The 11,112-nt window shown below is 35.6% G+C and overlaps 1 long non-coding RNA gene across 4 annotated transcripts in view; it reads right to left on the bottom strand.

Annotated features, from left to right (window-relative positions):
- Positions 1-4,453, bottom strand: part of LOC129780104 (uncharacterized) — a 44,406-nt gene extending 39,953 nt beyond the window's left edge. For all 4 annotated transcript variants that reach the window (XR_008743833.1, XR_008743831.1, XR_008743832.1 and 1 more), the window contains exons 1-3: positions 4,345-4,453; positions 4,234-4,287; positions 4,093-4,171 (exon numbers count right to left, since the gene is read on the bottom strand). This is a non-coding gene — a long non-coding RNA (uncharacterized LOC129780104). The remainder of the gene's footprint in view (positions 1-4,092; positions 4,172-4,233; positions 4,288-4,344) is intronic.
- Positions 4,454-11,112: the final 6,659 nt, after the last annotated feature.

Here is an 11,112-nt window from a genome sequence, read left to right on the forward strand (position 1 = left end):
CCGCTGTAGACCTTCCCAAGTTTGCACAAACATCCAAATTTCGCATTCCATCCCTCCTGGTGAAACCCAAACCTACTAGAACAATAATGCACCAACAGCAGCGGCTACTGTCGATTCCACTTGATGGACACCGAAGCCCTCTCTCCGGGATCCGAAACGACACAACTTAAAGCTGGAGGGAGCACTCATTGACGGTTGCAACCGCAGCAATGCTGATCCCGTATATTACCCGTAACGGCAGCAGCAGCAGCACGGCCAGCGCGCAAATAAGCGAGGGCTTCATTCCGGATTAACTAGATTGTACCACGTCCACGTCATCGCCCGCCGCCAACCAGGTGATTCGGCGTTGTATACGACAACGGATCTCCACTATCATCCGGTTTGCCGGCATCTACGGCAAAGTTATTAAGCGCACGTGACGCGGGATTCTGCAAGCTTTTCCGATGTGCCTGGCCGGGAGTGGTGCTAACAACAATATTGAATCCGTACGCGCGGAGGAAAAGTTTGAGCCTTGGCATCTGATAAATATGATATTACCATGTCAGCTGGAGTTTCTAGCAAAGGCGAATACAGACACATGAATTCCGGCGGTAGCAAAGCGAAACGTGTTCCCTTGTCGATGGTTTCTTGGTGAGGGTTGGAAGTCAGGATATATGTTTTCCTATTACATTACTCAACGTGTACCGTCATTAAATTGTGTAAATAGCAGAGATGGGCAAATCAGCTCATCATGGTGAGCGACTCAGAGCCGTTCAGCTCATACAAGTGAGCTGATCGTTTGGAACAGCTCTTCAGCTCAGTAAATTTTTCGGTTGTTTGCACAATTGCGTCAGGAACGTATCTTTGCTTTAGTTATAGTATGCAAACTCCCATACATTCTAATATAGAAAAAACATAAATTTACAAATGCCAAAATGAAAGCTGAGAGTTGCTACTAGAAGCGGCACACTACAAATTTTGCGTGAAGCCATCACAAATTACTAGAAAACTTCAGGACCTGGCATATCGGAAATATTTGGCAATACCATTACATGCAGGATAACACCCTGTAAGTCCCAATCATTTATAATTTACAATTGAAGCAAGATTTTGAATCTGTTGAAGTTTTATATTATAATGTTAATTTCATTTTTTTTTCTCATGTTCTGGCCGTTTTTATAAAGTGATTTATGAATGTTCGTAATAAGAATGGATCAGAAGAAACGTGCATCGTCGATGTTGTTATTTAAAATTACAATTTAATTGAATCCAAAACCTACTATAATATATTATTTTATATATGTCTTTTCACCTATAATTTTATTTTAAAATCGCAGTAAAATATAGCTATAAAGGTAGTTCTTTGGGAAGTGACATACGGTGCCTTTCAAATATTATGACTGCTAGAAAAAACAAAAGTCGTTTAAACTTCAAAACAATAAGCAGCATGGGGGTTTGCAGAGAAATAATTAACATAATGACGGATTGTTGATATTCAAATTCATGATAAATTATCTGATTTTTCTGCTATATTAGTACAAAAAGAATTAAATGTTTATAGTGAGATAAACATTTATTTTATTCATTCTCTCTATTCATTTCTGTTTACATATTATGGTCAAGGATGGAAAACAAGGGAGCATGATGTGATTTACGATTAATCGCAAATTGCACAGATCGCAATCTGTGCAAACTGCGACTAACTATTAATCCTCACCCATCATAACCAAATGATTTTCACTTGGTAACTCTGAGTTGACCAAAGCATTGCTAGACTGAAACTAGTTCGAATAATTAAGTTACTCTCCGTCCTCGTTTTGTTTACAACTCCTAACAAGAATTTGATCCATGGGAATGAGTATCTCTATGACGTACGCTTTACGATTCTCGCTCTCTCATCCGGGCGTTCAATTTTCTTTCCGACCGCGTTTACTTCGATGAAACTGGGTAAAATAAAAAAATGCCATCATAACTCTAATGTTTCATGTTTCACAGAGGATTTCTCAGATGGTGTTTTAATTAATCTACAAGAGACTACAAACAATAATCCCCCTCAAATCACTAATTTTATGAGTTAATGTAAATGCGTTATTGGCCAAGGCTATTACGACATCGAACACGTGGTCTTGCGAGATATATTTTTCCGCCAGCCTAAATACAGACCTCTTTTTTCGGGCCCGAGTGGCTATAAAAGACCTTGATTACCTTGAATTAATCAAAAAACATAAATTAGCGCAAATATGTCAACATGTGTTTTTTTGTGTAAGCACGTAAATATTTGCTCATAAATTTTTTGGATTGTGGAACTCTACATAATTTGTATGCAGATAGACTATCCACAGTTTGTGGGGGGAATACTCATACAACTCAAATGGATAATGATTCTCTGCTATCACAAAGCTGAGAAATTTTTTGACGTTTTGTTTTACTATTGATTCATTCAAAAAAAAAGCTTTATTTTTAAATGTTTTCTTATCCTGAGACTGGCTCACCATATTGCACTGCTACTAAAACCTCAAGGATATTTTTTATTCATTTTCGGCGAATAATCAATAGAGTTCCGTGTTATGAAACATCAGAATAATAGCAAAAACAATATTACGATCATAAGGTGTTGGACAGGTTATTCCAGACGACATTGGAATATATTCCATCTGATCATCTTTAGAAAGGCTAATGACCTTCAAAGGATAAATTTATCTTGGGCACATTGAATTGATGTTCATGACCTCAAATTTATCAGCTCTGATAATAATTGTGTGGTCCTCACAAAGCATATATTCCAATGCCGTCAGTTCACTGAAATTCTTCGCATACCGTTTGATGATAAGGTAGGATGTTGATAATCATTTGCTGCGATACCTATTGTTCCAACAGTATTCATTCGACGAAATGAAGACTGAATACCTGAAATTAAACAGATTTAACCATGCCAAATCTGCGGTCAAAGCAATATGTAGTTAATACACATTTCAGCAATCGGTACTGTACCATTCCGTCAGCACGCATCCTGGAATAACGACCCGTTATAAAAACCAGACCCCTGCCACATGTTACCAGAAGGAGATAACGAAAGAGATGCGATAAGAACGAGACGAGATAATGTGTAAAAATTAGATAATGCTAGAGCCAGGCTTTGTAAGACTCTAGCATAGATATAATGACCAGTCCCTTTTTAGTGTTCAATAAACGAAGAGCCTCACTCTCGTCAAAATAAAATTAGTTTTATTTATTAACTATGTACACTTGAGAGATGCAACAAGTTTGAAGGGATATAAAAAAACATTAGTCGTTCGATAAATCTACTGCCAGATATGTCGGAAGTCCACGATATATGAAAAAAATACGTCCATACTAATTCATTACATTTATTCGCAACGAAGAACGTAACCACACAGAATTGAATTAATCAAATATGTGATCCGTTTTATCTACAAAATAAAAAAGGGTCTGAAATTCAATCGAATCCGAAAGGTGTTTCGTGAAGTCACTAATTGGATTACTATTGGAAAAATTATTTGGAGAGAACTGTGAATGTTCAGAATTATTGGTATTTAAAAAACGATTTTGGGCGGGATGAGATTCGCCCAAATCTGCTGGTAATAAAATTAATCAATTGCATCCATTACCCGTCTGCTGTTCATCGGGCGGGAGACGACAGCAAAATAAAATCGACACGAGACTGAGTCAGCCACTCACTTCGGACAATGCAATAGAGAATTAAAAATCCCTCGACGAGTGTCGTAAGATTTCAGTTGATCGTCTCTTGTTACACTTTCCGATCAAGAACTCATCATCTGCTCTATGGAATGGGATTAACCATTTGTGGCTTGCACTCACGATAAAACTTGAGTAGTAGAAGTAATGCTTCGAGAGTGCAAGCAGTGGGGATTCCGCTTTCATATTGCTTTTTTGAGATCTTGGTAGCTCACCGTTCCAAGTTTTCTCTCTGTGTACATATGAAGAATAAAAGAGCATCGCCTGCTGGGGGTGATTTAAAAATATCCGACTAGAGGGATATACTTATTCATTGATCGTTGAATGTGATTTTTTACCATCCCTGATTATGGTTAAGAAATAAAATCTGCGAAATGTGCTCCGATGATAACCTACTCCTCTTCTCTGTCACTATCTGGCCAGCCTTTGAAAACAGTCTTTCACAAGGAACCACAGAATACCACAGCGTCTCTCACTAAAATGAAATTTGAATTTGTTTAGTGTGATGGAAATTTATAACTTGTTTTTTTTTCTCACCTTCTTGTTTCAAACGAAAAATATCGTACTCCAGATATACTCCTCCCTTTCAGACTAGAAAAATAAAAATTATTACATAACGCATTTATGAATTATAAATAATATCCTCACACTTTTATATATGATAGACGGCACAAGCCGAAAACGACACTACTCTTGCACCGAAAATATGGCCGCTTATTTGATGCGTTTGAGAAAAATGTGTCTATCTTTTGATCTAAAAAAAGAAAGAATAATATGAATATTTAAGAAATGTAGTTACATCTCATGAAGCATTTTACTTGCCTATATTTGTTTTCAGCGAATGAAGGATACTAAAAAAACTTTTTGAATAAAACTCTCGAGCGAACTTTTTTAACCTCTAACCATGTGCAAGAAAAATATGCGAATAATTTCAGGCAATCCGCGATGATAGATGTACAGTGTTGACATCTGGTGGCGATATCCGCGATGACAACGGTACGGTGTCGACATCTGGATACGACATTAGTTTTCAGGAGATAAACTACTCTCTCTCTCAGATTAGTCGGCCCGAAGACAGTTACAAATTGTTGAAATTTGAATGAAAATTACTACTTGGCGTTATTTAATTACTTGAAGCTCGTTGTTCTGACCTTTTAACCTATAAATTTTACGATATTCCTTTTTTAATATAAAATTATCTTCAGACATATTTAACCTTTAAATTTTACGATATTCCCTTTATAATATAAAATTATCTTCAGACATATTTTTGTATTAAATTTATTATCACCTGAAAATAAAGTGTTTTTCATTCACATTGATTACTAATTTGATACGGAGAAGTTAATTCATATTGTGTACAAAGTGCGTGTATTATTATCTTTCACGCTTCATCAACTCCTAAAACGAAGCTCAATGCCACCAACGTAAATTCATTTAATAAAGTAAATTAATCTCTATCAAATTAGGTTGCATTATCATGATTAAAATGTTAAAAGTTGAATAAAAAAATTACTTCATGACATTTGATTATTTAAAACTCGTAGTATTGATCATTACTTAACAATTTTGTATATAAATCTCCTTATATTACGTTTAGATTTATCATTATATCAAAAACAATTTTTGCGAAATATTTTTCCACCTCTTGCAAAAAAGGAAACGCAATTACCGAGTATACATGTTTTATACGGAAATGTTAATTTTCATTCATTACCCTCATTCGCTTATTCCACCTGAGAATCCGTTATCATTTTTGCTTCACAACAACGTAACACGAAGCACAATCCCGTCACCGTAAATGAATGAAGAGGAACAAACGAAAACAAACTGACGTCATATCACGAGGAGCGGGCGACAGATTATTCTTTCCCATCGCACAACTCACACTCTCTGCAGATCTGCCACTCCATCGCTCAGCTGCTCCTCAGCTCAACAGCTCAGCAGCTCAACAGCTCAACAGCTCACCAGCTCATCAGCTCAGCAGCTCAACAGCTCAACAGCTCATCAGCTCAACAGCTCCGATATGAGCTGAAGAGCTGCGTTTTTCTTATTGCGAGCCGATTCGGATCAGCTCACTGTGATGAAGCGATTCGGATGAACAGCTCATGAGCGGATGGCACATCTCTAGTACATAGATGATCACGGATTGCATTTTTTCATTCTCCGTGGTATGTAATGATGTGTGATTTTTCATATAACTTAAATAGAGCTAGAATAAAATGAAGCAAATCAAATTTCGTAAAACAACACCTGTCATATTTTGGTGCAAGCAGATGAATAAGCGCAGATGAATTCTCAATAGATTATTCCCTCCCCTACACAAGCTACCATGCGAACATGGTAGCTTGTGTAGAAATTGCGTTCCGTCAATTTATACTTTGTATGTGAAATAGTGTGCAAACGTGAAAAAAGTTGTGTCCAACGTCTAATTAAATCGATGATCCAGATAAGTATAAGTCATGTTGCTGAGGCCTCTAATGTTCTACGTTGTTTCAAATGTGGAGAATTCGGGCACAAGAGCACAGTTTGTAGTAATGAAGATAAATGCTCAAGATGTAATGAACAACATATAACATCTGGATGCTCGTCAACTAAATTTAGGTGCGTAAATTGTTTAAAAGTTAATCAAGAGCAAAAATTTAAATTGGACATAAACCACCCAGCTTATAGTACACAGTGTTCAGTGTATCGGCGGCTGTTAGAAAAGAAAAAAAAGCAACATTTTTTCTAGTAAATAGCAACCCAAGGAAAGAAGATGTGAGAGGAAGTTAGGAATATTGTTCTTCAATATAGCTGGGCTTTCTACAAATTATGTGGCAATGCGCCAAGTAGTAGAAAATTTCTGTCCACGATTAGTCTTTTATTCTAAAACTCATACTGTTGATGAGAATTCATTTGATCAATATAGCATCCCGGATTACAAAGTTGCTTTTTGCCTTCATATTCCAGACACACCGGAGGAGTTGCTATTCACGCAAAAGAATCGATTGAATTAAACATTCGGTTAATTGAATCTGTTGAAAAGAATTAATTCTTGGCAATTTCAGTTGAAAGAGGTATGCAGAAGGGAAATTTTGGAATTTTGTATCATTCCCCCAATTCTAGTGATCAGCGATTTTTAGAAATTTTGGAAAACTGTTTCATTGACTCCAGTAATTTGAATGTAATTGCTGGTGACTTCAATATCGACTGGTTCATCGTCCAGAGTTCGAAGCAATTGAAGCAACTATCTGATTTTTACAACTTGAAACAGACTGCAACAGAAGTTACAAGAATTTCGAAAAACAGTAGAACTTTGATAGATAACGTTTTATCTAATTTTAATACAATTCATTCTCTGATAGAGGCCAAATTTAAAATAACGGATCATGAGACAATTTTTATTTATATTGAGAATGAACAGAGTGACGTGAAGAAAATAGAGTTAAAATCAAGTGCTGGAACAAGTATTCAAAGGAAGCTGGATTTTACTGCAATTACTGACAATCTGGATTCGAAAGCAGCTGTTCTCACTAATATCTTGAAAGAGTGTATCAATAGCTTAGTTTTTGAGAAACAAATCAATTTGAATAATTCGAACAGCTGGTACACTTTATCACTCGTTTGTCTCAAAAATAAACGAGATAAAATGTACTCAAAATTTTGTAGAAGTAATATAGAGAACGATTGGAAAAGGTACACCTGCGCGCGTCATATATCTTCACAAGCCTTGAAAAAGACAAGATGTGAATATATACAGAGGAAAATCGATCAACATCAGAATACCAGCAAGAAGTTATGGAAATTCTAAAAAGTTTACTTAACACTAAAAATAGTTTATCGCGGTCCATCATTTTTGAATGTTCAGAAAAACATTCGGAACAAATCATTGCGGAAAAATTCAACAGTTATTTCGTGAATAGTGTTCAATTGATCAATCAAAGTATTGAATTGGTCAGTGAGCCATACGAAATAATTCAACCAATAAGCAGCAATTGCAGATTAGAATGTTGTTTTTACCTTTTGAGAATTAAATAAGAACTCTCTATGATTGAACTGATCCCTCATTGGAATGTATATTATGCAGCACTTTATTATGCATTTTAATGCATATTACGCATCATTCGAAGATAAAAACTACATATGTAAATTACTCGCTTTGTTTAAAAGTGGATTAAATGATATCATGGATATGAATCTACAAATCCTGTACTGGTCTAATAATTGTTTAAATGACAAAAAGACATTAAACATCACTCGTGACCTGAACGATCTAAACTTAAACTGGCTTCAGAATTTATTCTCATGTGATGATGATCACTTTATCTGTTACATTGATTGACTCATATTTATCGTGTTATGAAATATAAAAAAAAATCTGTATGCTTTTTATTGGTTAATAATAAAACTAGACTGCCTCTGGCTTGATTTATTAAATCAAGTCTCTTTCACACCTTCAAGATCCGACTAAAATTGGGAAATATCTACGATCATTGAATTTCACTACTTTCTCTCGCATGAAGCTGCTAATTTGAGGAAAAATATATAACATTCACCAAAACTCGTCTCGTCTAATTCATTATGTTATATGTTTCGCCGATTGATATCACCGCATTATTACGGTGGTTTAAGGGTGCTAATTATTCTATTCTCTATATTTGGTACTTATAATTAGGCTAATAAGGTATATGTGAACTATCTCGATATCATATAAGAACAATTGAAAAAATATATGGATATTGAGTTTTTATTTCCCAACATATACAATTAATTTTATCCAAAACTGAATGGTTGAAAATAATGTTTTTTTTAATAATATTCTTATTGAAAGTGGACTAAGCATTCTCAGACTTCTTAGACTGTGCCATCTTCTTGGATGGCACTTACGTTTTCAGTGGAACTTTTGCCTTTTCAACGTATGTATTTACTTGCGTCATTTTTGTTAGTAATACTTAGTTGAAATTTCTATGCCGGAAACACGCCTTGAATGTATTCTGAAGTGGCAATACGAAGTGGAAGTGGAATACACGTGACCACAGTGCAAGTCGGGAGAAATTTCTTCGACGAAAAATATCCCGGCCAGAACGGGAATCGAACCGGAACCCCCGGCATGATAATGTGAGACGCTAACCACTCGGCCACGGGAGCCTGTAAACATTTAATCACACTTTTCACTCTGGCTAAAAGGTCCTAATCGGAGGCAACCTCCTTTTACACAACAGGCGCAACGGCATCTCTTCGTATGGCCCAGCAGCATGAGCATGTGAGCATCTTGCCAATGCTCACAGCCAACATGATAATGGGATAGAACCATTTCCGGGAATCGTGCGCAAATTAGAGAATGGCTCCCAACTCGGTGATTAGGCTAAAAGGTCGGCGCAGGTGAGGTTAGACTATCTGGAAAAGACTCACGAAATCGCGAAATTCGAGATGTTGCGCGAAATGTGGGAAAGTAAATGAAATCCTTTGCTAATATTATGATCGTTTAATTTTGTTATAATGGGTGGCAATGAAAATTTATCAATTTCTTTCTCAAGATGTTGAAAAAAAAGACAAACATACTTGAAAAAGAAATGATTTATTGAAATTAAAGAGACCTCGTTCATTGTTGAAAAAAATAGTGGACATTTTAGGACGGTCCGTAATCGGCTGTTCGGCGAAGATTCCGTTTGATGTCGGAACACGGAACTGTCACAAACTGGCTCTAATTCAACAAAGGTCGCTACATATGACCTTTTGTTGCTGCCATTTTAAAGAGAGAAGGACAAAACAGTTCACTTTGATGAATGGTTTAGTCGCTAACCGTTCATCTAAGTGAACCAGTTCTATTGAACGGTTTTTTCGCTATTTCGTTCAGCGGTGTGGGGTATCAAGGGTATCAAGAACAACATAGAATGTTAACTGGAACCCAATATACATGGACAGCTATTCATATCATAGCATCGATATAGTTGGACATTTTTGATTTGTATGGAATTTATATTTTTGAAATTACGGGGAATAGAAAAGGTGCTTCTTCCTTAAAAGTCGCAAACTGTATGTGAAAATATGTTTCTAAATCCATCAGAGAAAAAATCTAGTAATGATTTTTTTTTTCAATTTTCTCAAACGACCAATCATACAAACAATCACGATAACACGTACACGCAATAGGCCAAACAATGGATTGAAAGCAACGCAAAAACATTTTTCGAACTTGAAGATTTTATATTTACCTAGTTCATGAATCGCCCCAAGTCCACCAGTTTTTTTTCTGATAAACCGGAAGTATATAAAAATTATACGGAATTGTTAATCAAATAAGAAATAATATAAAATTGAAAATATACAGCTGTGCCTTTAATACTCAATATTGAGTATACATTAACAAAATAATCCCTGCGTTACATGCATTTTCATTGCATCTATCTATTCCGTCCACCGTAATCTGCCTTCTACCACTATTCAGTTCAGCTGCACTCATTTGTAAACAGTTCGCTCGTGACCAGTTCGTTCGAAATCAATTCGCTCACAAATAGTTCACTCTCAATCAGTTCACTCTCGATCAGTGCGTTCTCAAACCGTTCGCTCACTATCAGTTCGTATGGCGAACTACCGTTCTTTAAAAAAGAACGACCGTTCGTTCACTCTTTTTGACGAACTAGTTCTTTCGTACCGTTCGCGAAAGATTTGCCCATCTCTTATTTAAAAGATGAAAAATATTGGTACAAAATATTTATTTTTTATTTGTCCTCGTGTTCAATTTAAAATCGTACAAACTGAAACTTAAACTATGTCTCTAATTCTCTAAATGGCATATTGATGGCGGTCAGGTAGTCAGATGGTAGTCAGTAGTGTTATGAGACATCTAAATAAATGGATTTAAGTTACATTTTGGAGGTAGAAAACTTAAACGTAATTTTTTTTAGGTGAATCATTGATTTTTCCTTCAAAAATCCAGATGTCTGATTAAAATGTGATGTTTGTCAAAGTTGTTGAGAAATCAAATAACTATTTAGGAAAAATAACATTTAAAATGCACTGTTAAAAATAGGTCAAAATTTGGTGCTCTTTGATCGATTTGGCATGGAATTACTCATATTTACTATATAAAACCAAATGTTTTTTAGACTGTATATACAGCCATTCCATGCCAAACCGATACAGTGGTTCTCAGATTTTCGTTTCAAAAAAAAGCTGGCTAGTAGGCTTTAATTTAATATGTCGATCATCTGAATCGGTCCAGTAGTTCAAAAGTAATATTTTTTTAAAGAAAGTCATTTTTGGGAAAAAGGGAAAAATGATTTTTTTGGACCATCGGCTAACTTTGAAAAATCATAACTCAAAAATGAAAAAAAGCTTCTCTGGTTTCGAGATATGTTATGTAAAAAATCCTCAGCTTTCCAGAAAAAATATAAAAAACTATAGCGCCTTTGGTCCCTAGACTATGAAAAC

Source organism: Toxorhynchites rutilus, chromosome 3 (assembly GCF_029784135.1).
Source record: "Toxorhynchites rutilus septentrionalis strain SRP chromosome 3, ASM2978413v1, whole genome shotgun sequence".
In the NCBI taxonomy this organism is placed as follows: Eukaryota; Metazoa; Arthropoda; class Insecta; order Diptera; family Culicidae; genus Toxorhynchites; species Toxorhynchites rutilus.